This window comes from Mandrillus leucophaeus, unplaced genomic scaffold, assembly GCF_000951045.1.
Source record: "Mandrillus leucophaeus isolate KB7577 unplaced genomic scaffold, Mleu.le_1.0 Scaffold1160, whole genome shotgun sequence".
Taxonomy (NCBI): domain Eukaryota; kingdom Metazoa; phylum Chordata; class Mammalia; order Primates; family Cercopithecidae; genus Mandrillus; species Mandrillus leucophaeus.
In genome coordinates, this window is record NW_012099877.1 from 445890 (window position 1) to 470283 (window position 24394).

Sequence of the window (24394 nt, forward strand, 5' to 3'; positions counted from 1 at the left end):
AATGGTATTTCTGGTTCTAGATCCTTGAGGAATCGCCACACTGTCTTCCACAATGGTTGAACTAATTTACACTCCCACCAACAGTGTAAAACCATTCCTGTTTCTCCACATCCTCTCCAGCATCTGTTATTTCCTGACTTTTTGATGATCGCCATTCTAACTGGCATGAGATGGTATCTCATGGTGGTTTTGATTTCCATTTCTCTAATGACCAGTGATGATGAGCTTCCTTTCATATGTTTGCTGGCCACATAAATGTCTTCTTTTGAGAAGTGTTTGTTCATAACCTTCACCCACTTTTTGATGGGGTTGTTTTTTTCTTGTAAATGTGTTTAAGTTCCTTCTAGATTCTTGATATTATACCTTTGTCAGATGGATAGATTGCAAAAATTTTCTCCCATTCTGTAGGTTGCTGTTCACTCTGATGATAGTTTCTTTTGCTGTGCAGAAGCTCTTTTATTTAATTAGATCCCATTCGTCAATTTTGGCTTTTGTTGCCATTGTTTTTGGTGTTTTAGTCATAGTCTTTGCCCATGCCTATGTCCTGAATGGTATTGCCTAGGTTTTCGTCTAGGGTTTTATGGTTTTAGGTTTTATATTTAAGTCTTTCATCCATCTTGAGTTAATTTTTGTATAAGGTATAAAGAAGGGGTCCAGTTTCTTTTTCTGCATATCACAGTCAGTTTTTCCAGCACCACTTATTAAATATGGAATCCTTTCCCCATTGCTTCTTTTTGTCAGGTTTGTTGAAGATCAGATGGTTGTAGATGTGTGGTGTTATTTCTGAGGCCTCTGTTCTGTTCCATTGGTCTATATATCTGTTTTGGTACCAGTACCATACTGTTTTGGCTACTGTAGCCTTATAGTATAGTTTGAAGTCAGGTAGCATGATGCCTCCAGCTTTGTTCTTTTTGCTTAGGATTGCCTTATCTATAGACCCAGTATTTTTTTAACCACTCCTTGTGGAGCAGGGCTAACTCATAGGCAGTGTGCCCAGAGTTGGCACAGTCTTTATATATATCCGCCTTTATATATGTCAACCTGATAATTCATATTTCTAAGAAGTTCCCAGTTGCTGATGCTGCTAGTCTGGGATCCCTACTTTGAAAACACTGTCCTAAGGCTTAGTCCTATCTTTTTCTTTTGCAAACTCTTATTCAGAAACTCCATCTACTCTGATGATTTTAATTATTGCCTCTCATAGACAGCTCCTGAAGTATTATGTCGAATCCTGAGGCCTCCACTAAACTTCATTCTCACATCTCTAATTTCCATTTCCATCTGGCTGTCTTCCATCACCTTGAACTTGATATGTACAGCCTAGCTTATCATCATTTTTCACAGAAACCAGTTTACCCTCTGGATTTTCTCTTCCTTGCCCTTTAAGTAGAAGCATCATTTCCCCAGTCTTCCAGGTTCAATACTAGGATATCATATTTCTTCCTCTGTCTCCCATCAAGTTTTGTGTCTCTTGACTCCCTTCTTTTATTGTTGCTATGCCATGTCATTGCAGGTATGCATTATTTCACACCTGGATTTTGGTAATCACTTATTTTATTGTCCTGCCCCAAACACTCTCCCCACATACATACTACAGTCAGGTTAATCTCCCTCAGATGGCACTTTGTAAACTTTGATAGTTTCCACTGTCTATAGCAGAGCTTTTCAATTGCTGTGAGCAATGAATAGGTCAGGTGTGCTAGTGTATCAATTTTCTAAGCCATCAGGCCCTCCTCCATCCTGACCTGGGACAGCTGAGCCTCAAACAGCCAGCCAGAGCCAGAGGCAGTCAAAGGGCCACCTCCACCTCTCCCACTACCCACTCCAGTCATGGAGTTGAGGCTGATCTTCCTTGGTGGTGCTCAGCAGACTGAAGAAGAAGCTGAAGAGGGTACCAGTCTGAGCATACTGGTTATACAGGGGGAGGAACACTACCCTCATACTTAAACTTACCATCTAGTTCAGAAAACTGATGGTATGGTATGAAATGTAAAAGTTATTAAAGATAACTTTAATGTTAAAGAAAAAAAGCACGTAACACCATATGAAATGGGAAAAATCCAGGAAAATGTATTGCTACATTGTTAGGGAAGGTGGGTCAGGAATATTTAAACCATTGACATGGAGAAGAAAGTCAATTTTAAAAAAAGTGGGTCACTCTGGCAAGAGTAATTTCCATATGGGTGATGTTGATGAATGGCAGTCCACATGGGGGCCAGTGGGAAAGCAAGGAAATAGCATCTAACAGTCTAGATCACATGAAAGATGAAGTGGCATATTGGATAAAAGGACAACACCTCTGGAGCACTGCTACTTCAGTTCAAATTCTGACTTTACCCTTTCCAGCTGTTTGGCCCTGGGCAAGTTGCTTGACATCCCTGTGCCTCAGTTTCCTTTTATTTGTAATATATGAATACCTGCCACATAGTCACATTTGATCATATTAATAATTCAATGCGTGGATATTTGTAAAGCACCACAGAGCCATGAAATCCAGTGAGTACCAAGTTATCTCTATCCCTTCACGTTACCAGCACTCACTACAGAGCCATGTGCATAGAAAGTCGGTAAACACTGGTGATGAAATGTTGAATTATCTACTTTATTTCAGGAAAAAAGAAGGAACAAACACGGCACTATAGCTCATTATCTGTAAGCTTTATAATGTTTTTATTTGAACAACACATTCATATTTATGTTTAAGAAACTTCACTATAGAACACTATTCTTCCCAGTTTACTAATAAGACAGTTTAATTAGTTTATCACAGAAACCAGAAGTTTACAATCCACTTCTAGGATCTTGAGGCCCTGCATTAACTATCCTATAAGAAAAATATTTTCATGGTAATTTTTAAATCACAACTTCAATATTGCATCAAATTTACATTAAATTAAAATACTTCCAACCACAAGGGGGTTTTAATGCCATAAATTTTATCATCCCTAATAACAAGAAAGTCAACAGAGTGAAAGCTTTCTCTGAAATTGCCCCAGATCTCTCCTGATCACCACACGGCTTTCACAGTTTCCACAACAAAAACTCACCCGAAAGCTTTCAAGAAGGAAAGAAGAGGGGCCCCTCTCATGTCTCTGTTAATCAGGTTAGGAACTTTTATTTTTTTCCCAGAAGCCCTCAGCACACTCTTCTTTACATCTCATTGTCCAAAAAGGGACAGCATGATCACTTAGACCAGCCATGAGCCATGTGATAGAAACAACAAAAAGGGAATGGGATTATTGTGATAGTTTAGACCAAGCATGATCTACCTCACATGGCTGGACACATCATTTCTGAGTGTGCTGTTCCCCAATACCTAAACAAAATGGGGGTGGCTTGAGTCAAGGAAAAAGGTGGGCAAACAACTGTGTTTGACCCATAGTTGACTAGGGTCAAACTATGTTCCAGATTCTAAAGTAAGTACTAGAGATCAATAATAAACACAACACCATCCTTGTCCTTAATTTCTAAGATCAGAATAGTCTCAGATTTTCAATTCTAATATCTGTGACACCAAATAATCATAAAAGTTAATTTAGTATTTTTCACAAATTAAGCATTACTTTTAAATTTTAAATTATACATGCCAGACACATAATTATTTTTGCTTTTGATTCTCATTAAAAGCAAAATTAAAGTAAAATTAGGATCTTGCTCTAAACCTTTCAATATAATATGAGACAATAAAGATAAAATAAATTTTAAACTATTCCATATTGGATACACTAATATACACAATGATTAAAAGTAATTTTTTCTCTCATGTAAGATATACACAAGACCACACAATAAAAATAAAATTCTAAACTATTTCATATTGGATACGCTAATATACACAATGGAAAAAAGTAATTTTCTTCATATCCTTATCAGATAGTTTTATATATTTTTGTTACTATAGGCTGATTATTTTTCTCCTTTAAAATCTAAGAAATCCTCAAGGTCAAGGCTTATATTTTATCTTCGATCACAGCATATTGTGTGATGCTTGCTCCATAAATGTTTATTGAATAAAAGAATAAATGAACACATATCCTTTGAAGTCATTTTTCTATTTGCCTTTTCTCTGTCTTTTTTTTTTTTTACTTGTTTGCAATGACCTTTTATGTTGTCATTTCATTTGATCTCACTATCAGTACCTGGTTTCAGATCATAGATTATTTTGTTTTATTTGGAACTGATAAAGGTAGAAAGTAGAATCAGGGAAATACATATATGATGAAGTAATAATGAAGATACAGTATTGAACAATGGACAACTTGATGTTCATTCAGCTTCTGAATAACCACCATCCCTATGATTGCTTAATTTTTACAGTATTCAAAACTATGTATTAATATTTAGTTTTCTCTGTATCTAGTACAGGAAAAAATGTGTAAATTTTCCAAATGAGTAAGAGATTACAGGCTATCTTTTTAGTGGAATAATAAAGTCTGATACTTTTGAGTTGTGTACCTTTATATGCCCAATTTTAGGGATGTGCAAAATTTTAACAAAATTTTAGTCTTTGAGCAGGTTATTTTATAACTGTAGTGATAGACATTAACTTGTAGAGCACTTGTAGAAACGTGATAGTAATACAAATAATTCCTACCTATAGAAATGTAAATTGTGTCTGTGAAATGCAATTGATTATTGTTCTGCAGATATTGACCAGTTTTGCAAGTTTGGCATTCATTTGCAAATTTATTTCAGCATTCCTAATCTGACAATAAGAGTGTGGTCCTTTGATTTCTCTTTTAATCTTGCTATATGTGTCACTGACTTTCTCAAAAATTAATCAGGTAAATAAGTTGTTTTAGTTAAATAAAATTTTTGATGTATGTTTATCTTATATCAGAGGAGAGTAATAATTTTACCTTTTAAAAATAGATATTAAATTGACCATTAATTATGTGAAGTAAACAAGGCTTCTGTTAACAAATGTTTTAATAGTGTTTAGAAATCTCTCAAACGTACCCCTTCATTCCTATTTTTAAACCAGTATTTACAAAACACATTAGTGTTGCTTTCTGAATTTACTGAGATGAAAAACAGTTGCCATCTCCTCCAAAATATTCCTCTTTTAATTTTTTTTTAAAAACCGGTATGTTCAAATTCAAAACTCAAGTAGACATTCATGCAGAAATGCAAGAAAATAATAATATTTAACCCAGCACCAAACACAGACTCTAAAACATAAAAAAGCAGAGAATGGTTTTCCATAGTATCTGACCCTAATATGGTATTTAGGCTTTGTAGGTAATGTCTTATTTATTAAGCACGGTTGCTTCTTTCTATATAATTATCTTAAGTAGCTATAAAAATGTCTAACTGAATTAAACTGTGTCAAAATCAATGGATATCCACCAAGATAAAAATGAACTAAAATGAACTATTATTATGTGACTGAACAGGGAATTTTTTTTTTTTAATTTAAAGAAGACATGACCTTTCCCTTTTAGCGGACTCCAGGCAGATGGGGCTGTGGCTCATGCCTGTAATCTCAGCACTTTGAGTGGCTGAAGCAGGTGGATCACAAGGTCAGGAGTTTGAGACCAGCCTGGCCAACATGGTGAAACCCCATCTCTACTAAAAAAATAAAAATACACATACACAAAAAAATAGCTGGGTGTGGTGGTGGGTGCCTGTAATCACAACTACTCGGGAGGCTGAGGCAGGAGAATCCCTTGAACCCCGGAGGTAGAGGCTGCCGTGAGTCGAGTTCGTGCCATTGCACTCCAATCTGGGCAACAAGAACGAAACTCGATCTCAAAAACAAAACAAAAATAGAAAAATTAGTCAGGTGTGATGGCGCGTGCCTGTAATCACAACTACTCGGGAGGCTGAGGCAGGAGAATCCCTTGAACCCTGGAGGTAGAGGCTGCAGTGAGCCGAGATCGCACCACTGCACTCCAGCCTGGGCAACAAGAACGAAACTCGATCTCAAAAACAAAAACAAAAATAGAAAAATTAAAAAAAAAAAAAAGAGGACTCTAGTATTTTCTTTAATTTATTTTTGTTTTAAGAAAAGTAACCACTTTTATATGTTAATAAAACGAAAAATATCTCTCCCAGCCTTTTTCTTTTCCTGTGCCTCCACTGCAGTGGCTATTAAATCTAAACTTACATTCACATGTGTGACAATCATATCACCTCTCTAATTTTCATTCTATGACAGAAAGCACACATCTTAGATTGATGTTTCCATTGCAGCTGACTAATTTGGCGGGAGTAACAGCTATAATTTGCCAACAGGTTGATATGACAGAGCATGGGCTAGGATGACAGCACAGGACCTTTCATCGGCTATAATCTACAACACATGCGTATTACAGAGTGCCAGGTGTAGATCAGTGGGTGCCATAGTGAGACACAAGAAAAGGAAATCTTCCCTGCTTCTCGAATGAACCACCATTTTCTTTTTTAGTAGAAAGGTTACAAAGGCCAGTGCAGGCTTAAAAATGAATGTGTTATTCCAAGTGAGACACTGAAAGTAGAAACATTAATTTACTTAACCAGAGATGTCTCAATCAAAGGCTGAAAAGGTACTATCAAAAATCTTGAAAATGTATGGCTATGTAAATACTTCATCTAGCCTGACATAGCAATGCACATGATTCCATGAAAACTCTACTCAAGATATTTTAAAATACATTTTATTTACAACAAATCCATCTCCAAGTAAGAAAATCAATAACTGGAGGATAAATGTGATATATTTTTTCTTTAAACTTAGATCAATCCCCGACTTTCTCTTCATATACATGTCACACTTGTATGAGGTTTAAAGAAGTCTAACAACTATTTGCTTCATGGAACTGGTTTTCTCAAAAGAATGTTCTAGTTGTTCCAGTTCTTTTTGTCCTTAAGCCTCAGTCTGAATTCTTAGATGTTACTATCATCATCATCTATCTGCAGGAGAATAATTCATTCTGTGACTATCATCTATTTTCTACTTGATGGACAATTAATAGTTTCACAACATGGAGAGGAAAAAACATGAGATCTTAGAGGTAGCGGAGGCGGTCTCTTGCCTGTCCACCCAGGAGCAAGGTCAAGACCACTGATACTTTGCCAAAAAATTCCATTTCTATCATTTCTTTCCCCTCAAAATTTTATATTTTAGCTAGACACTCTAACATTTCCTTAAATTGTAGTAAGAAGCACAGATAATGGCAATAGTATTTAGCCATTATATTTTCCACTTACACAAAGTCAAATACTTTAGACTTCTCCTTTACCTCTCCTTCAAAAACATATCGGTCTGATGTCCCATCTCCTCTTTTCTAGAACCTTACTCATTGTTAAGCATTATACTCTGATTCCTGATAACGGGTGATAACGTGCTTTAGTTGAATAGTTTTCATAGACAATGTCTAAACTTCAATAAGTATAGAAAATTTCAGAAATTGTGGCAATCTGTTTGGTGATATTGTAGCTGGACTGTCTTCCTAGACCTTTCCTATCATTCCATGTGCGCTTTCAAATGTAGTAGTAATGCTTGCAATAATATTTCCAAGCATCAATTTAAGGATAAAAACATTAATGACATGTTTTACTCTCTTTTACATTCACATTTATTAGTACCTTAAAATTTTTCATTTTTTATCTTATTGAAGTTTAACTTAGAATAGTTATAAATTTAGAAAAAGCATAATATCTAGACTTAAATTTGACTAATAAGAAATAAATGATTGGGACTGAGAACAGAGTTGGAAATTAACATTTACTTTGTGTCTATTCTGTGCCAGACTTTACACATCAAAGATTTACATTATTTCAGGTTATTATCACAAGAAAAGCAGTTTTATTCCTCCATCTATTTGATAAATAATAATTCAGATTTGAAAGGCATCTTACTCATTGATTTCCAAATAATAAATGGTAAAGCTAGGATTAAATTTAGATCTATTTGATTCCAAAGTTCATAGTTTTTTGTAAACTTTAGGAAAAACTGATTATGTGTGTTTTTTAATGCATAAAAAGTAAAGAAAGCTGTCATTGTCAGATATCAACCCCAGAATTTGAGAGCAGATTTTTTCCTTTTTTTTTTTTTAAGTTCAGATAAAAAGCAGGTAGCAGCCCAGGAGCAAAAATTCTAGAAGAGAATGTGGTCCCAAGAATGAGAAAATTGAGATTCATTTAGAGAAATCAATCAAGTTACATTGCCCCACATTATTATCTAGGGCCACTGTCTGGGCTCATTTCAGACGAATTCAGATTTCAAAAGGACATATGTAAAGACTGGAAATAAGGGCACTAACGTGAAAATAAAGGAAGGAAAGGGAAGAGCTTACATCTGTTGGAAAAGTGTAACAAAGTTTTAAACCTGGATGCACCGAGGCTTAGGAAAAATTTCAGTCATCAAAAGGACTTTTAAAACTCTCATAAAAGGGAAACCCCTCAAAAGAAAATGAAATAGCAACTGTTTATAAAAGGTGTCTAATATTTACAGAAAACAGACAGACAAAAGTCTTACCCAAGGCCTATTTTGCCTCCATCATCTCCACTAAGAAGAGGAGTCTGAAAACATTCCCTAGACATGGGAGATAGAGTTTGTAACTGGTGGTTCTTAGTCTTGCTTTCAATTTCAACTCCTGTTATCCTGTTCCTGAGAAACTCCAATATCCACATGGATGTTACATATACTATAAACCTTCCTGCTTCACTACATTCCTCATGAATGACCTTCACCCATACCTCACTTCAGTAAAACCCACTTCGTGGCTAATCCAGCACTGCTTCATCTCTGTGAGCATAAGCTCCAACAGCCTACGATGACCATGGACTTCCCTTTTCCAGTTCCCTGGGTCCCACAACACAGGCACTTTGAATGTGTCAGGACCAAAAACCTCTTGACTCTATTTAGAATATGGCCTCCCCCTCCTGGTTTTGTTCCATACCATACCAAGTGTCCTACCTCAACAACACTCACCTATCTTGTAAAATTCTGACCTTGGATCTATTCAACCTTGTATCTTCTCCATTTCTATAATCAAGTTATTAAGCCCAGCTGGAAGAAAATGAAAACAACCTTTAGACTGACACTACTACAACTCTGTGGTTTTCAAATCTTAAAAAGGACTTTCAATATTTAGTGGCAATCATTTTTCACATGTCTCTGATCAACTCTGTCTCCTTTCTCCAATATTTCAAAGTATTTCATGACTCTAGTATTTCAAAGTATTTCAGACTTCAGGGAAAGCATTTCATGACTCTCCTTAAATCCCCCTTCATATCTTTACTCCCTTCGTACCAGGAGATGACACAGCCTCCCACTTCAAAGAGGTAAAAGAAGCTATGAGTAACAAACCCCCTCAACCTAATGCCCTCCTACTCACAGAGTTAACTACCTTAAGAGCCATCCTTACATTATGCTCTTCCTTCTGTCCAAGCCTCCCTTCTCATAAGACAGACATCTCATCTCTACTCTGATAAACAGCAGCAGCAATGATCTCCAGTGATCCATATCCCCCAGTATTCACACCCTTACATGGTGATTCTCCACTTGGCCATGAGACATGCTGTGGCCATTGGGACAATGTCAAATGTGATGCAAATGAGTTTTGCAAAGAGCTTGGGCATTGAAATTTGCCTTCTCTTGCTGCACTTGGGAATCCTACCACCATCTCCACGTGAATAATCCCAGGCTAGCCTGTAGAATGATGATAGACACGTGGCCTGGTCATTGCCTCAGCTGATATTAAGCCAGCTGTCAGTTGTAAGAGATCTTCTTACACAATTCAACCCAGACAAGCCACCAGCTGAGCTCAGAGGCCATCTCAGCAGCTGAGACCAAAATAACTGCCCAGTTTACAGATTTGTGAGAAATAATCAATATGTGTTGCTTTAAGCCTCAAAGTTTTAGAGTAGTTAACTAAGCGGCAAAAACTAATTGATCCTTGCCCTATCAGGTGTGGGTGTGTCTTCTAGCTTCTCTAGGTTCCTTCTTCCTAACTGGCTGCTGTTTATCAGCTTTTATACAAACTGAGGTTTCTTCCTTCCATCGTAACCCACCACCTTCACTCCCACATGCAAAACACTTTTCAGATAAGCTTTTTCAAAGCTATTTTCCTTACTTAGTGTTCAGATCTTAACTGTGAAATCTGATTGTTGCAGTCATGACTCCAATGAAACTGCTCTTAAAGTTGCCAATGAACTTGCTAACTCCAAGGAATACTTTTCACTGTTTCTTTTCTTTGACTCTTCTCTTTCACATTTGTACATTTTTAATATTTGAGCACCTGTTTATAGTAGTCTTACCCGCTTGTCCTGAAAAACTCCTACTCATATATTAGGACTCAATTCAAGAATCATAATTTAACTTATTTTTTAAAAATTCACAGACTCCTTTTTCTGGGCTACAGAATATACAAGTGTCCTACTTGTCATATATTTTATTACAACTCTTTAATAACTTTATCAAATGTTTATGATATAAAACTTCCATTAGATTTTGTTATTTCTAACACCAGCACCTAGAAGGGAGTCAATAAATGGTAGATTTATTGCTTCATTTGTTTAACAATCAAAATTCAAACTCTCCTCAATGAAATGAAAAAAAAAATGAAATTTAACAGAGATCAATATAATGGCCTAAATTTAGTTTAAGAACATTAATTTACAAGCATATTCTGCTATACTTATATGTTAGAGATAGTTTATGTGAAAGAAGACTGTGAAAAATATTTGACTTTAACTCAACTTTATCCAAAAATGTGAAGATATATTTTTAAGTAATGAAAACTTGGGCTAACATAATGAGAACATACCCACACTCAGGAGAGGTTATCATACTCTGTAAAATCACATCTGCTCACTTTCTGAAAGTCATCCTTTCAGAGAGATATCAGCAACATAGGCCTGAACATTACGCAATGTAGAGAATGGTGAAACAAATTGAGTATATTTACCTTGGTAAAGGAAGACTAAGAGGAGAGACAATGGCAGCTTTTAAAAATGTGAAGGGCAAGTCCATGGAGGCTCCCGTAGCCCCAACAAGCAGAATTAGGGCCCAAAAGAAGATACAGAAAGAGACATTTCTTCAATGAAAAGGACAATTATTTACCAATTAAAAACATTCAAGAATCGAATTGACTGCCTCACAACGAAGGAAGTCGTCTTCATCAGATATGTGTCCAGTGGAGGCTGAAGAGCCGTCCGTCAGCCTCTCTGATCCCTTCCAGAGATATTTTCATATTTGGAGGATATTGTTGCCTTACGATTCTGTAGCTTAGTTGTGTCATGCAATAGCTTATTGACAAGAGGTTTTTGTTGTTGATATTGTTTTTATTCATTTTCTATTCCTCTGACTTATTTTACCTCCTGTAGAGCAGCACTAAATCTATTTGTATAGCACTTACTGAAGCTTCACTGCAATATCTCTTTGGAACACTATCCTCTAAAGTGTTTTGAAGTTGTGCCAGTTGAGGCTGTAGTCATCACTGTCACTTCCTTTTAGTGCTTTCATTCTCCCTTTGCTCTTGGAACAGTCCCAGCAAAGACAAAGGCAACTTCTTTTACAAACAGCATCAATATCATGCCCTTTTGATCCAACACAACAAAACAGGAGGTAGCTATTACTCCAGAGCTACTGTTTCCAATATTAGTGTGCTTGTCAGCAACATTTCCCTTTCAGTGACTCTGGAAAACCCTAGTCATCCATAACTTTACTAGGCCAGTGGTTATGTTCTCTGAACAACAGTCCCCATTTTCTGCTGTATCCCTCAGAGGAGAAGGGAGACATGAAAGAAAATATTGTTTTGCCCCAGGTGGAATCAAAGTTAAATTATAATCTCCATGGATCCTTTCCTCAGATAGAAAAGAATGATGATAAAATTAGGGTAAGGGTGAAGGTATTCATTAAACTAAGAATAAAATAGAAACCAAATGGATTGATTTCAGTTTCACTTCCTTTCTGTGACTCTACCCACTCCATGTAGAAAGACTAATGACTTCATGAAATGAAAAGACACTGCACCATTCTCGTAGATGTGTGAAATAAAGATTATGTGTATGTGCATATGTGGGTGGGAGTATGTGTCTGAAGCTTGATCAGAAGAAATATGAAAAATACTTTTTATGCACAACGAATTGTAATGATGATATGCAAATAGAGATGTCTTTCATTCTCCTTCTAGATTTCCTTTTGACCTTTCAGGAAACCTTAGACAAATTAGTTCTTGAGGTTCTACTCTAAGTGTCCATAACATTATTTTAGGTCTCCTGCCAAGTGTGCTAAGTATTTCATGGCTTCTTAAATATCAGGAGTTGTACCAGGACAACAAAGAGCTACCAAAGAACATGAGAGTAAATATGGCAGAAGGTACTTCTATTAATAAATTTCAGGCTGAAATATACAGAGGGCAATAACCTTGAGAGCAGTAACCACATCTACTCATATTTAAATAGTTCAGAGCCTAGACACAAATTATTTCTTCAATACTGTTTTCCAGAATGTGTGCTTATTTAATTCAAAAAGATTTTTATGTCCACCACAAAAAAGAACAAAGAATTTTAAATTCCTTTAGAGCGAATTCACAGGTCCTACAGATTCTGGAGGGCTTTGCTTTTAAAACCTACAGTTCTGCCAAATGAGGCTATTGGTGATTCAGAGCAGGGATACGAATCATCAAATATGCCAGAAATAATATTTAAACCGTATGCAGTTATTTAAAGGATCTTCAAATTGTGCAGCTGTAAAGTCTGGACTGTGCTCTTTAAGAACTGTGAGAGTCTGGGTATTAGAAAGCTATTTGGAGTTATCACTAAGGATAAGGTGCAAGCCTTCTTTCTACAAATCACTCACAAGCAAGCAATTGGTGCAGAACTTGTTGAAATTGTCTTTTAGAAACAATTAAACAAAGAATCACATTAATAGAGGCTTCCTTTCCAATGAAAGACATCCTTTTCCCTGCTGCCACTATTGATCCTAGGAAACTGGAAAAGAGTTAAACATGAACTTAAGCCTTCTTTCAGGTTATATATGATGGTTTAATTTTTTAAAATGCTGAAGAGGTCAGGGGACAGTCTATCGTGATATATAATCACACCTTGATATAGCCCATTCCTTTCAGAGAATAAGCCCCTTCCTTCTGAAATGGTGTATGTATTAGGCCGATCTTGCATTACTATAAAGAAACATCTGAGGCTGGGTAGTTTATACAGAAAAGTTTAATTGGCTCACTCACTATCATGAAGACAGCACCAAAACATGAGGAATCCGCCCCCATAATCCAAACATCTCCCACCAGACCCCACTTTCAGCACTGGGGATTACATTTCCACATGAGATTTGGGCGGGGATAAATAGCCAAACTGTATCAGTCTGCCAGAGATCCTCCTTATTCCTACTCATTCCTATGGTCTGTGAAGGGCAGATAATACTATCAGTTTATTCCATCGTTCATTTTCCTTGTATGCCTTAAATATTTGTTGAAAGTCTGTCAGAAGTAAGGCACTGTTCTCAGCACTTATAGCTGTGTCTAAGACAAAAAAAGGTTTTGCCCTTAAAAAATTACCATTTGATCAGAAGAGATAAGCATCGATCCACATCTGAGTCAATTAAATATTTAATTTTAGGCAGATGAGTTCCATAAAGATGAAATGAGAGCTAAAACCCGAAGTACTGACCTAGTTTGGGGGCCGTACAAAGGCTTTTCTGATGAAATAATGTTATGCCTGAGATCCGAGGTATGATCAGAATTTGGAATTTATTTCTGCTCTTGGTCTGAGATAAAACAAAGGGTAACTTGTTCTGGTTGCCTTTTCTAAGATTTGAATTTTCAAATCAGGGAAAAATATGTTCTATAATTCTTCCTAGTACTTTCTTCTGTGGTTTTAACATGGTATCCCCTTTTTTTTATTTCTTCTTCCCATAATGGTGAGAAGACAGGAAGGTAGTGGAAGGAAGGTAGGGAGAGAATTACTTCAATCCCTTTTTTTAAATCTATAAACTAATAACCACATCTTAATATAGCTAAGAAATATGACAGTTTGAGCAGGCAGGCCAGAATAGCTGTTCAAAGGCTGACAAGTTCCCCAGGGAGTTGGTATGTAATAGCATGACAGTAATTACAGCTAGAACCTAATCTAGGCTGCAGACAAGTCTGGGCCTATCTGTGACCTGGGTATGCGCCTCCAGAGCAGAACATGAGAAGAGAGTCCTGAGTTTCACATGACACAATTTCTGGAGAGGACCAGAAATAACCAAGTGAGATGTAGGGGAAGGGCTTAACATGCTTGTACAGCAGGCAGAAACGACAACAACAAATTTGGGGATATTGGCATTAAAAGGCCCATGTGTACCCTTAGACAGGGACAAGGGTTCAGGCTCTGGAATCAAACTGCTTGGACTCAGGCTTTTTTTTACTTCCCTGTGGACCTAGGGCAAGTTCTTTAACTTCTGCAACCCTAAATGTGCTCATTTATCAACTGGGGATAGTAACAGTGAGTCAACGGGTTGATGCAGGGATTACTGAAATTAAACATATTAAAAGTCTAAAGCACTACCTGGAATTTGAATTCTGTTTATTGTTACTAATATTTTTATTATTGGAAGTTTAGTCAGGATTTTTTTAGATTGTTTAAAAAAAAGAAGAAGAAGAAGAAGAAGAAAACCTCCAAGTCTTGTGCCCAATCTCTCCCCCTGTCTTACTTTAACTGGGAAAACCACCAGAATTTGGGTCTGAATTGCAAATATGATTATGTCACTTCTCTATTCAAAAATCATCAAGGTTCCCCCATCCCTTTTTGTTTGTATGGCATAAAAGTTCCTCTTAAACGCCTATGTGAATTTTCCTACCCTTCACTTTCTCATGCAATCTATATTCCAGCCATGTCAGAAAAATTTACAATTTCCCAGATGAACGCTGTATTTCAAGCATCCATTTTGTTACTCTTGCCTGCAAAGTTCTTTTTTACTCCATTCCCCCAAAGCCTTGGAGTCTAACAAATTTCTACTTCTCTGACAACGGTTTGTTCAACCACCAAACCTTCTGTGTAACCATCTCCAATATTTCTAGACCTAGTTAATTACTTCCTCCTCGGCATTTTTAAACTACTAGCACCTACTTCATTAGTGTTTTAGCCTCCTCTGTATGTGTCCGCCACCCCTGCTAGACTGAGATTCTAGAATAGAGAGGACCTAGCATTAGCGCTTAATATATGTTCTTTAAAACAAATGCTGTGGTTCTTTAGTGATCCTTTGATGTCATTTTATTTGAAATTGCTATGCAAGACCTACAACCACAGCTACCTTCAGGACTATGAAATTGTCTTGTTTGAACTAGTTCTAAGCTTAAAGACTATCACTTTTCTTATTCAGTAATTGTGGGCCTTTTCCTTAATTTTAAGGAGTTATAGATTCCAACAATTTACAAAGCCAGGGCAGGCAAAGGAAAACAGAGGTCTCACTTTGAAGAATTAGATCCTAGTACAAACACAGGGTCTGTGCTTTAGGAACTGCAAAGCATTACACAAACTAGTATTATTTCTCTATCATCATCTCACAGCAGCTGATAAGAATCTTAGGCAAGTAAAGGGCTAGCACTAGCGAATTGGGGGACTAGCCCTGGGGATGAAAAGCCAGAGGCAGACCCCCAGACTTCCTTGCGCTAGGTGCGGCCAACTCCAGGGATTCCCAAATGAAGTGAAACTCTCCACACTTCCAGTTTGGTGCAACCCAGTCTCCATTTCTTCCTTCAGCAAACATTTACTGGGCACCTCCTCTGTTCCGGACCCTGTTACAAGGCACTGCAGATACCACAGTAAACAAAACAGACTTAACTCTCTACTATTATAAAGCTTACATTCATAATTTTATGTAACGAGAAAGCATTATGACTTGGACATATTTTCCAGTAAGCCAGTTTATTTACTCACAGCCCAAAACAGGCCATTCTGTCGAATAAATTATCCTTCTTACCTCTACAGCCATCTAGTTATAACACAATAGGACAATTAAAAGCCAGCTCTCAAGAATTTGCCACTTTCTATGACAGGAAGTGAAGTGTGCCAAAAAGGCTTGGAAGAAATCCCAATTTCAGAACCACCTGGATTCTTCTGCACATTAATGAGGTTTTACCTCACCCTTTCCCTCATCTCTTAATGATTTTACTTATATGCAATCTTGAAATAAAGCATTCATCACAATGCTAGTCATCAGCTTAGGTTAAAAGGGGGTTATTATTTTTTTAAAAGTTAAAATTTTAACTAGCCATTAATAATAGTATAATTCTTTTAAAGGACTTATTTATTTGTAAATATTTCCTATCTTTCATAGTCAACATGTTACAAGTAATAGTTTAAGATATTTGCTTTTTATAAAAAATTACAGCTGCTTTAAATTTCCTGATATGTAAAAGATACTTTTAACATTGAAGATGGTTTTTTTAAGGTACAATTAATTTTGAACTTACATTTTTCTTAGTTGATTATAAAAAAATTATCTATGCCATGAAAACAGGAACTTTATAAAAAAAACTTTACAATGGAGACTAACAGTGAATTGGTGGGGAAATGAATTACAGTTGTATGGAAACATAAAAATATTCAATATTATTTACTGTCACAAGAATAAAGTGCACAATATTATTGGGATCTAAGAACACAGTGCTGAAATTTATTTTGAGTACAACTCATTATCTTTTCCATAGAGTTTAATGTAGGAATATATAAGAACTCTAGGCCGGGCGCGGTGACTCATACCTATAATCCCAGCATTTTGGGAGGCAGAGGCGGGTGGATCACGAGGTAAGGAGATCGAGACCATCCTGGCTAACATGGTGAAACCCCGTCTCTACTAAAAATACAAAAAATTAGCTGGGCGTGGTGGCGGGCGTCTGTAGTCCCAGCTACTTGGGAGGCTGAGGCAGGAGAATGGTTTGAACCCGGCAGACGAAGCTTGCAGTGAGCCGAGATCGTGCCACTGCACTCCAGCCTGGGAGACAGAGCGAGACTCCGTCTCAAAAACAAAACAAAACAAAACAAAAAAACAGTGTTACTGTTACAGTTTGATCTTTTATAATGACAACGGTCACAGAATGTCATCACAAAAATGGTAACACCCTTACATCAAATAATTTTTCACATTCAGGAAAACCAATAGAGCAGTTTATCAGGCATGTGAAAGAAACATTTAACTTTGTCCTTATATGAGAACTATTTGGTTTTATCCTAATTTAATTCCTATGATAATGAAGGGTAGGAGAGAAGTTCTAAAAAAGTGAAAGGAAATTAAAAGGGCAATAGAGCAATTGGGTGGCATAGTCCCCTAAAGAACCTTTATTCTTGGGAGATAAACAAAGCCAGTTAAATATTTCAGAAGATCCATTTAGACTTCAAAATAAAGAAAAGGCAAAAATCCAAACGGAATGGATTACGAAAAATAGTAGCATTTTAAAAACACAATACTTTTAATGTTATTTTAAGACAAACAAATTCAATAGATTTAAGCTGAAGGGATGTTATATGATTTGCTTCACTCAGTTACACAAGCATTTTTCCATCAATATTCTGTCTGCAACAATTATCTAAAACAATTCTAAGTCGTTTTTAAATTACTAGTTGCATTTCTACAACAAATCGTAATTTTTTGAACATCTAATTGTTTATCTATTTTCAATAAGTTTCTGTCAACTCAAAACTTTTGTTTCAGATAAATTTAAGATTTAACCATCTAAGAACAGGAATCCTGATTAACCTGTATTTTCACGGGAATATATTAATAAATCATATTAGTACTTTATTACTTTTAGAGCTGTAAAATCATAAAGATTTTGCAAATAAAAATGAAGACATACAGGTTTACGTAAGTTTGTATATACATATCTCCTACTTTAAAACATTAGTTTATAACATGTTGGTTTCAAAATAACAATTCTAAAACTGCCTAATTCAATGACTTTTTTTTTTTTAACTTTGGAATTTGCTTGTAAATCTCAGATAAATCTCAGAGTAAATTTCAGATACTATTTGAAAGTCAAAAATAATAATAGAGACACTTAAATATACTAATGTTAATAAGTATATTACAAGTATACCTTTAGAAATAAAGATACAAATAACACTAAGAGAAAACATGAACTAGAAAAATTTGTATTTTGGGTGTTTTGTGCATTTAATCTGTCAAAACTATCATGTGTAGCTACAATTCATGCTTCTTCCACATTTTTATTTATTCCTCATGTTTATTACTGACTGCTTGTACTATTATGATCAGATTAGTATCAAGTTTACTGGAAATATGAAAAGGTATGTTGTTATGTATATGATTAATCCTTGGGTTTGTTTAATGTTGCTTTTAATTTGCCTCTCATAAACTTTCTCATCTCCTAAAGTTCTAAGTTATGTTAATATTTTATGTACGATTTAGCTTTATTGTAACAGAAAATGTTGATAAATTACCAGTTATGAGAAAAAAAATCTATGAGGAAAAGTATAAAACTAAAATATCAGATCAGAAAAGAGTGATATTTAAAGGTTACAATTTCCAAATTTAGCAAATAAAAATATAGGATCCCCAGTTAAATCTGAATTTCAGATAAAAATGAATAAATTTTAGTGTACTTGTATCCCATGCAACATTTGGGATGCACTTACAACAAAAAAGTAGCTATTGCTTATCTAAAAGTTAAATTAAGCTCAGTGTCTTGTATTTTATCTGGCAAGCCTAATAAAAGTGGATTTTTACTTATTAATGTATCATTTATCACAGTTCCATCTGTTACTTGTCAAAGGATTTCTACGCAACCGAGTCAATTTTACACATTTAAGAGCTACGACTTCTGCTAGTCTCAGGGAATATTGTCTCTTTCACATTTACTCAACATGGTGTTTTTCCTTTATTTAGGGATGAACCTAAATAAAGAAGGGACCAGGTGTCAGCTTCTACACTTCCAGCACTGAAGCAAAGAGCAAAGGTAGGATTTATTAGCTAACATGTAATAAGGGCTTCTGTATGAGCCAAGCACTATGCTGAGTTCTGAACATTCACTATCTTCTTTAACCCTCACAACAGCCCTCTGAGGTGAGTGCTATTATTATCGCCATTTTACAGATAAGGAAACTGAGGTAGGAAATGTCAAATTACTTGATCAGAGTTGAAATGGGAGTCAGTGGGAAAGTTGACCTGAAATTCAAAGCTTTCTGACCTTGTCAGTCCCCTTTTTCTCCCAGTTAGGACAGAAGCAATTGTATTTGCCCCTATCCTTCTTGAGCGAACCCTTTACCCCGCCTGCACCACTCTCATTCTCTTAAAAATATGAAATATTAAATACAAGGATTGCCACATCCCATGCAACCCCAGTCGGGTGCTTCACAACTCTACAACCTGAGGCCATATGAAGGCAACCCAGGTATTTCTGGTCACAGAGAGAAGTGAACCACAGGATTGCCCATTTGGTTTGCTGTGCATAAAATCACTGAGTAAAATGTTAAACATTTTATTGTCTTCAAAATAACTCTCAATTCAATCTTGCAGGAAAAAATTTTCAAAGCTTTGAAAATGCTTTTTTTTGAACTCTTCATTTTTTTATTTATAATTGGCATATAACTGTACATATTTATTGGGTATAATGTTTCAATACATGTGTATATAGTATAATGGTCAAATTGGAGTAGTTATAGCTATCACTTTAAATACTTAGCATTTCTTTGTGGTGGCAATGTTCAAAATCTTCTAGCTGTCTTGAAATATACAATACATTGGCATTTTCTGTAGTCACTCTACTGTGAAACAGAACACCAAAACTGAAAAGTTATATTTTAAAATAATCCTTTTCTACACTTCAAGTCTACATTCTTTAAAAATAATAATAGATCTGAATTCTACTCGTTCAACTATTAATTAAGAATAACTATAACTTTATAACTTTTTAAAATAAGAGTTGTACAGAATTTTTGTTTCCTTGTTTGTTTGTTTTTCTGGTTGATACTTACACAAGTGACAGGCTCTGCTTATATGCATGGCCAACATTATCTTAGTCTAATCCCACAACAACCTCATCTGGTAGGTATATTTTCCAGATAAGGAAACTAAGGCATAGAGATGTTACATAACTAGCCCAAAGTCACACAGCTATTAAGCTGAGAAACCAAGATTGAGACCAGGCAGTTTGTTTCCAGTTTTCCTTTTTTTTTTTTTTTTGAAACAGAGTCTTGCTCTGTCACCCAGCCTGGAGTGCAATGGTGTGATATGGGCTCACTGCAACCTCCGCCTCCTGGGTTCAAGTGATTCTCCTGCCTCAGCCTCCAGACTAGCTGGGATAACAGGCACCCACCACCACGCCCAGCTAATTTTTGTATTTTTAATACAGATGGAGTTTCACCATGCTGATCAAGCTGGTCTTGAACTACTGACTTCAAGCAGTCTACCCGCCTCAGACTCCCAAAGTGCTGGGATTACAGGTGTGAGCCACTGCGCCCAGCCCAGTTTTCCATTTTTATTCAGTGGGTTCTTGTTTGAGAGTATTTTGTTCTTAATGATGGTATTACTCATTTTTGTACTTTATACAATTGAGTACTTCGTGCTTCCTTGTCCATATCTTTGTAAGGTTGAGGCCAATCTTTTCTGAAGGTTTAAAGATCAGGCCCAAAAGAGAGCCCACAGAATCACTTTGCAACTTTGCATTCCTTCCTCAGTAATCTCCACAACTCATTTTGTGTCAGAAATTCACCACTGCACAATAATGGGTCAATAGTGGCCAGAGTTGTCTCCCATGCTGTAAGGTTGGAGCAAGGACACACAAGGCTTCCTAAGTACTTCACACAAGGCTGCCAAAGGATTAGCTGGATGTTCCTGTGCCAGGTTCACTTAACAGGAACATGTCAAGTTGTGGAGACTAATTGGTTCTCACAAGTATTTGGGGTAATGTAAAAATACAACTGCAGGAAAGGCAATTTCCCCCTACAATGTGACTTGCTCCTGCAAATACAATATATTTTACCGATTTTAATGCATGTGAAATATTTATCATTGGCATGAAAATTTAAAATATATACCCTTTTCCCCTTCATGCCAAAAGGCTTCTATACGCACCACAATTAAAATTAAACATGGAGTAATAGCATAGCTTTTTACTCTGATTCCCTTTTCCCCATTTTGTAAATTCACGGCTTTAACCCATGGCCATCTGCCTGAACAAAGGCTTATTTCCAACTCAATGCCTCTTTGTACATACTTTATGAACATATGTATGTATGTGTGCATGTGCATATATGTGTGTGTGTGTGTATATATATATGTATTATGTACTCATATATTATGGAGATTTAATTTCCATTTTTAATCTATGGTATAACTTCTGCATTGATCATATCGTCGTGAGCCAGATGAAAAAGTTTCAGTCAATGACAGACCACAAATATGACAGCTGTCCCATAAGAATAAAATGGAGCTGAAAAATTCCTACCACCTAATGGCATTGCAGCCATCATAATGTAATAGCAAATGCATTACTCATGTGTTTTTGGTGACGTTGGTGTAAATAAACCTACTGTGCTGCCAGTCATATAATATTATAGCACATACAATTATCCACAATACATAACGCTTGATAACGATGAATATGTTACTAGCTTATATATTTACTATAGTAAACTTTTATTGCTATTTTAGGGTATACTGCCTCAACTTATTAAAAAAAAAAGTTAACTATAAAACAGCCTGAGGCAGGTCCTTCAGGAGGTATCCAGAAGAAGGCATTGTTATAGGAGACTACAGCTCCATTTCTGTTACTATTTCCAGTTTTCCATTCTTAAGCAGTAGACCTTCTACTGGGACAAGAGGTGGAGATGGAAGGCAGTGATATTGATGATCCTGACCCTGTGCAGGCCTAGGCTATGTGTGTGTTTCCGTCTTAGTTTTTAACAAGAAAGTTTAAAAAGTAAAAAAATTATATAAAATATTTGAAAAAGAAAAAAGCTTATAGAATAAGAATATAAAGAAAGAAAACATTTCGTACAGCTGTACCATGTGTTTATGTTTTAGACTAAATGTTATTACAAAAAGAGTCAAAAAGTAAAAAAAAAAAATACAAGTTTATAAAGTAAAAAAGCTGTGGTAAGCTAAAGTTAATTTATTATTTAAGAAAGTTTTTTTTTTTAATTTAGTGTAGCCTAGTTCACTATGTTTATAAAATCCACAGTAGTGGACAGTAATGTCCTAGGCCTTCACCTTCACTCACCACTTACTCACTAATTCACCCAGAGCAACTTCCAGTCCTACAAGCTCCATGCATGGTTAAGTGCCCAATACAGGTTTACCATTTTTTATCTCTTATACCATAATTTACCTTTTATCTGTTTGGAAATGTTTAGATACACAAATGCTTACCATTGTGTAACAGTGGCCTAAAGCATTTAGTACAGTAACACGCTGACTGAATACTTATTCAGAATTCTACTATTTGTGTTGGAGTGCTGCGTCATAGTCCTCAGAGGCACACAGATCTCACTACCTAGGGTCTACAGGCATCAAGTCATAGATCTGAGAGAGAGATTGAAGGATTAAAAAGAAGAGGGGCAAAGATAAATTAGAGTCTAAGAGGGGAAAAGTGATCACATTCACCAGCCCCACTCTATCTCCAAATGTCTTTTCTGATCAATCTCATAATCAATTGATAATAAAAGTAGCCAAAAGATTATACTAACTATATATCTAACCCTTACATAAAAATCACTCTCTGCCAGGCACTATTCTAAGCTCTTCATAAATAATAACACATTCCATCCTTGTAACAACTTTATGACAAATTATAAATTGCCCCATTTTTAATCTACCTTAACCTTTCCTTCTCACATCTCATGATTCTAAGCTAATCTAAAGAAATGCTTTATTTTCTTTAATTTCAAAGCAGATATTTCAGCAATATTCTTTTCCTCCCCACACCTTTTTGGGCCACTAAAAAGAAAACTAACGTGTGCCCCTTTGAGTCCTTTTATCGAAGGAACCTTTGGAAGGCAAATAGAGCCATAAAATCTGCCTATGGGCTTTAGACTGAAGTACTGGGTACTAAATCTAATCTCCCACATAGAAAGTCAGTTCCTGAGTTGGGGTCAGAAGAGAATGAGAGGGACTCCCCTCAGCGGCTCCATAAATTATTTACCTGTATGCACACAGTAGCATTCAGGGTGTCAAGAGGGCCACACATTCAGAATATGAAAATAACAGCAACAACAATATTTGATCTGAATTTATTTTTTAAAAAAGAAAGAAAAATATTTGATCTCAATATTAAAAAGGAATTAAAGGCCGGGTGCTGTGGCTCATGCCTGTAATCCCAACACTTTGGGAGGCTGAGGTGGGTGAATCACTTGAGCCCAGGAGTTGGAGACCAGGCTGGACAACAAAGTGAGACCCTGTTTCTACAAAAAAAATACAAAAATTAGCCAGGCATGGTGGCACACATGTATGGTCCAGGCTACTTGGGAGGCTGAACTGGGAGGATCAATTGAGCCTGGGAGGTCAAGACTGCAGTGACCCAAGATTGCACCAGCCTTGACAACAGAGCAAGACCCTGTCCCCGCCAAAAAAAATAATAGTATTAAATAGTTGTAAACTATGATAGTGCCAAACTGAGCACTAGCCTATTGGCTTTAATGTTTGACAAAGCGATTTAATACTGACCAACATGAGAGCCATATGAAGAATAGTAAATTATATATATCATAAATTGTAAGTATTTCATAATTAGTTTTTCTCATAGTGTAGTAAAAAGCAAGCACTGAAACTCATTATAGTATTTAACCTGCTAATACCTTGTTGCCAGAAGTAATAATTGTAACTGTCAATATGGCCGTTAAATTTACCTTCACATAACCATTAACACTTTGTCTCAGTTTTCAAGCTTTGTTTGTTAACTCCTAGTTAGACTTTGAGATCTTTCAACACAATTAATTGTTATGATTTGCCAGTGATGATAGAACAGGCCACTGATTCACCCTGTTACCCAAAGCAGCCTTACTGCAGAATAAAGGTGCATTTTTGCAAACTACCTGTTTTCACAGTGCATAAAGGAGAGGCTAGTAAAAGTCTATTATATTGTATTATATTAATATAATTAATGCTAGATACAAGGTTTTCTTTTCTTTTGATACATGATTAAGAAGTTTTTATTTAGGTCACCTACATTACTCTGAATTAAGTTCTCCCCCCTACAACCACCTTTTCTAAGATTTCATTTCAAGGACTTACATTTTGAATGGCACTAAATTCAAAAAGCGCTTGGGTGCAGGTGGCACTGAATTAAATGTTATGTTAATAGAAACCTATTAGCGTAATTCCTAACCTACAATAATTTTCTAGGGTGAAGAATAGTCATGGAAACCCATAAACCAAAATTTATGTGATCAAATAAAATATTAAGAGAATAATTGATAATCATGTGCTAGGCATTCCTCAAAGCATATTACA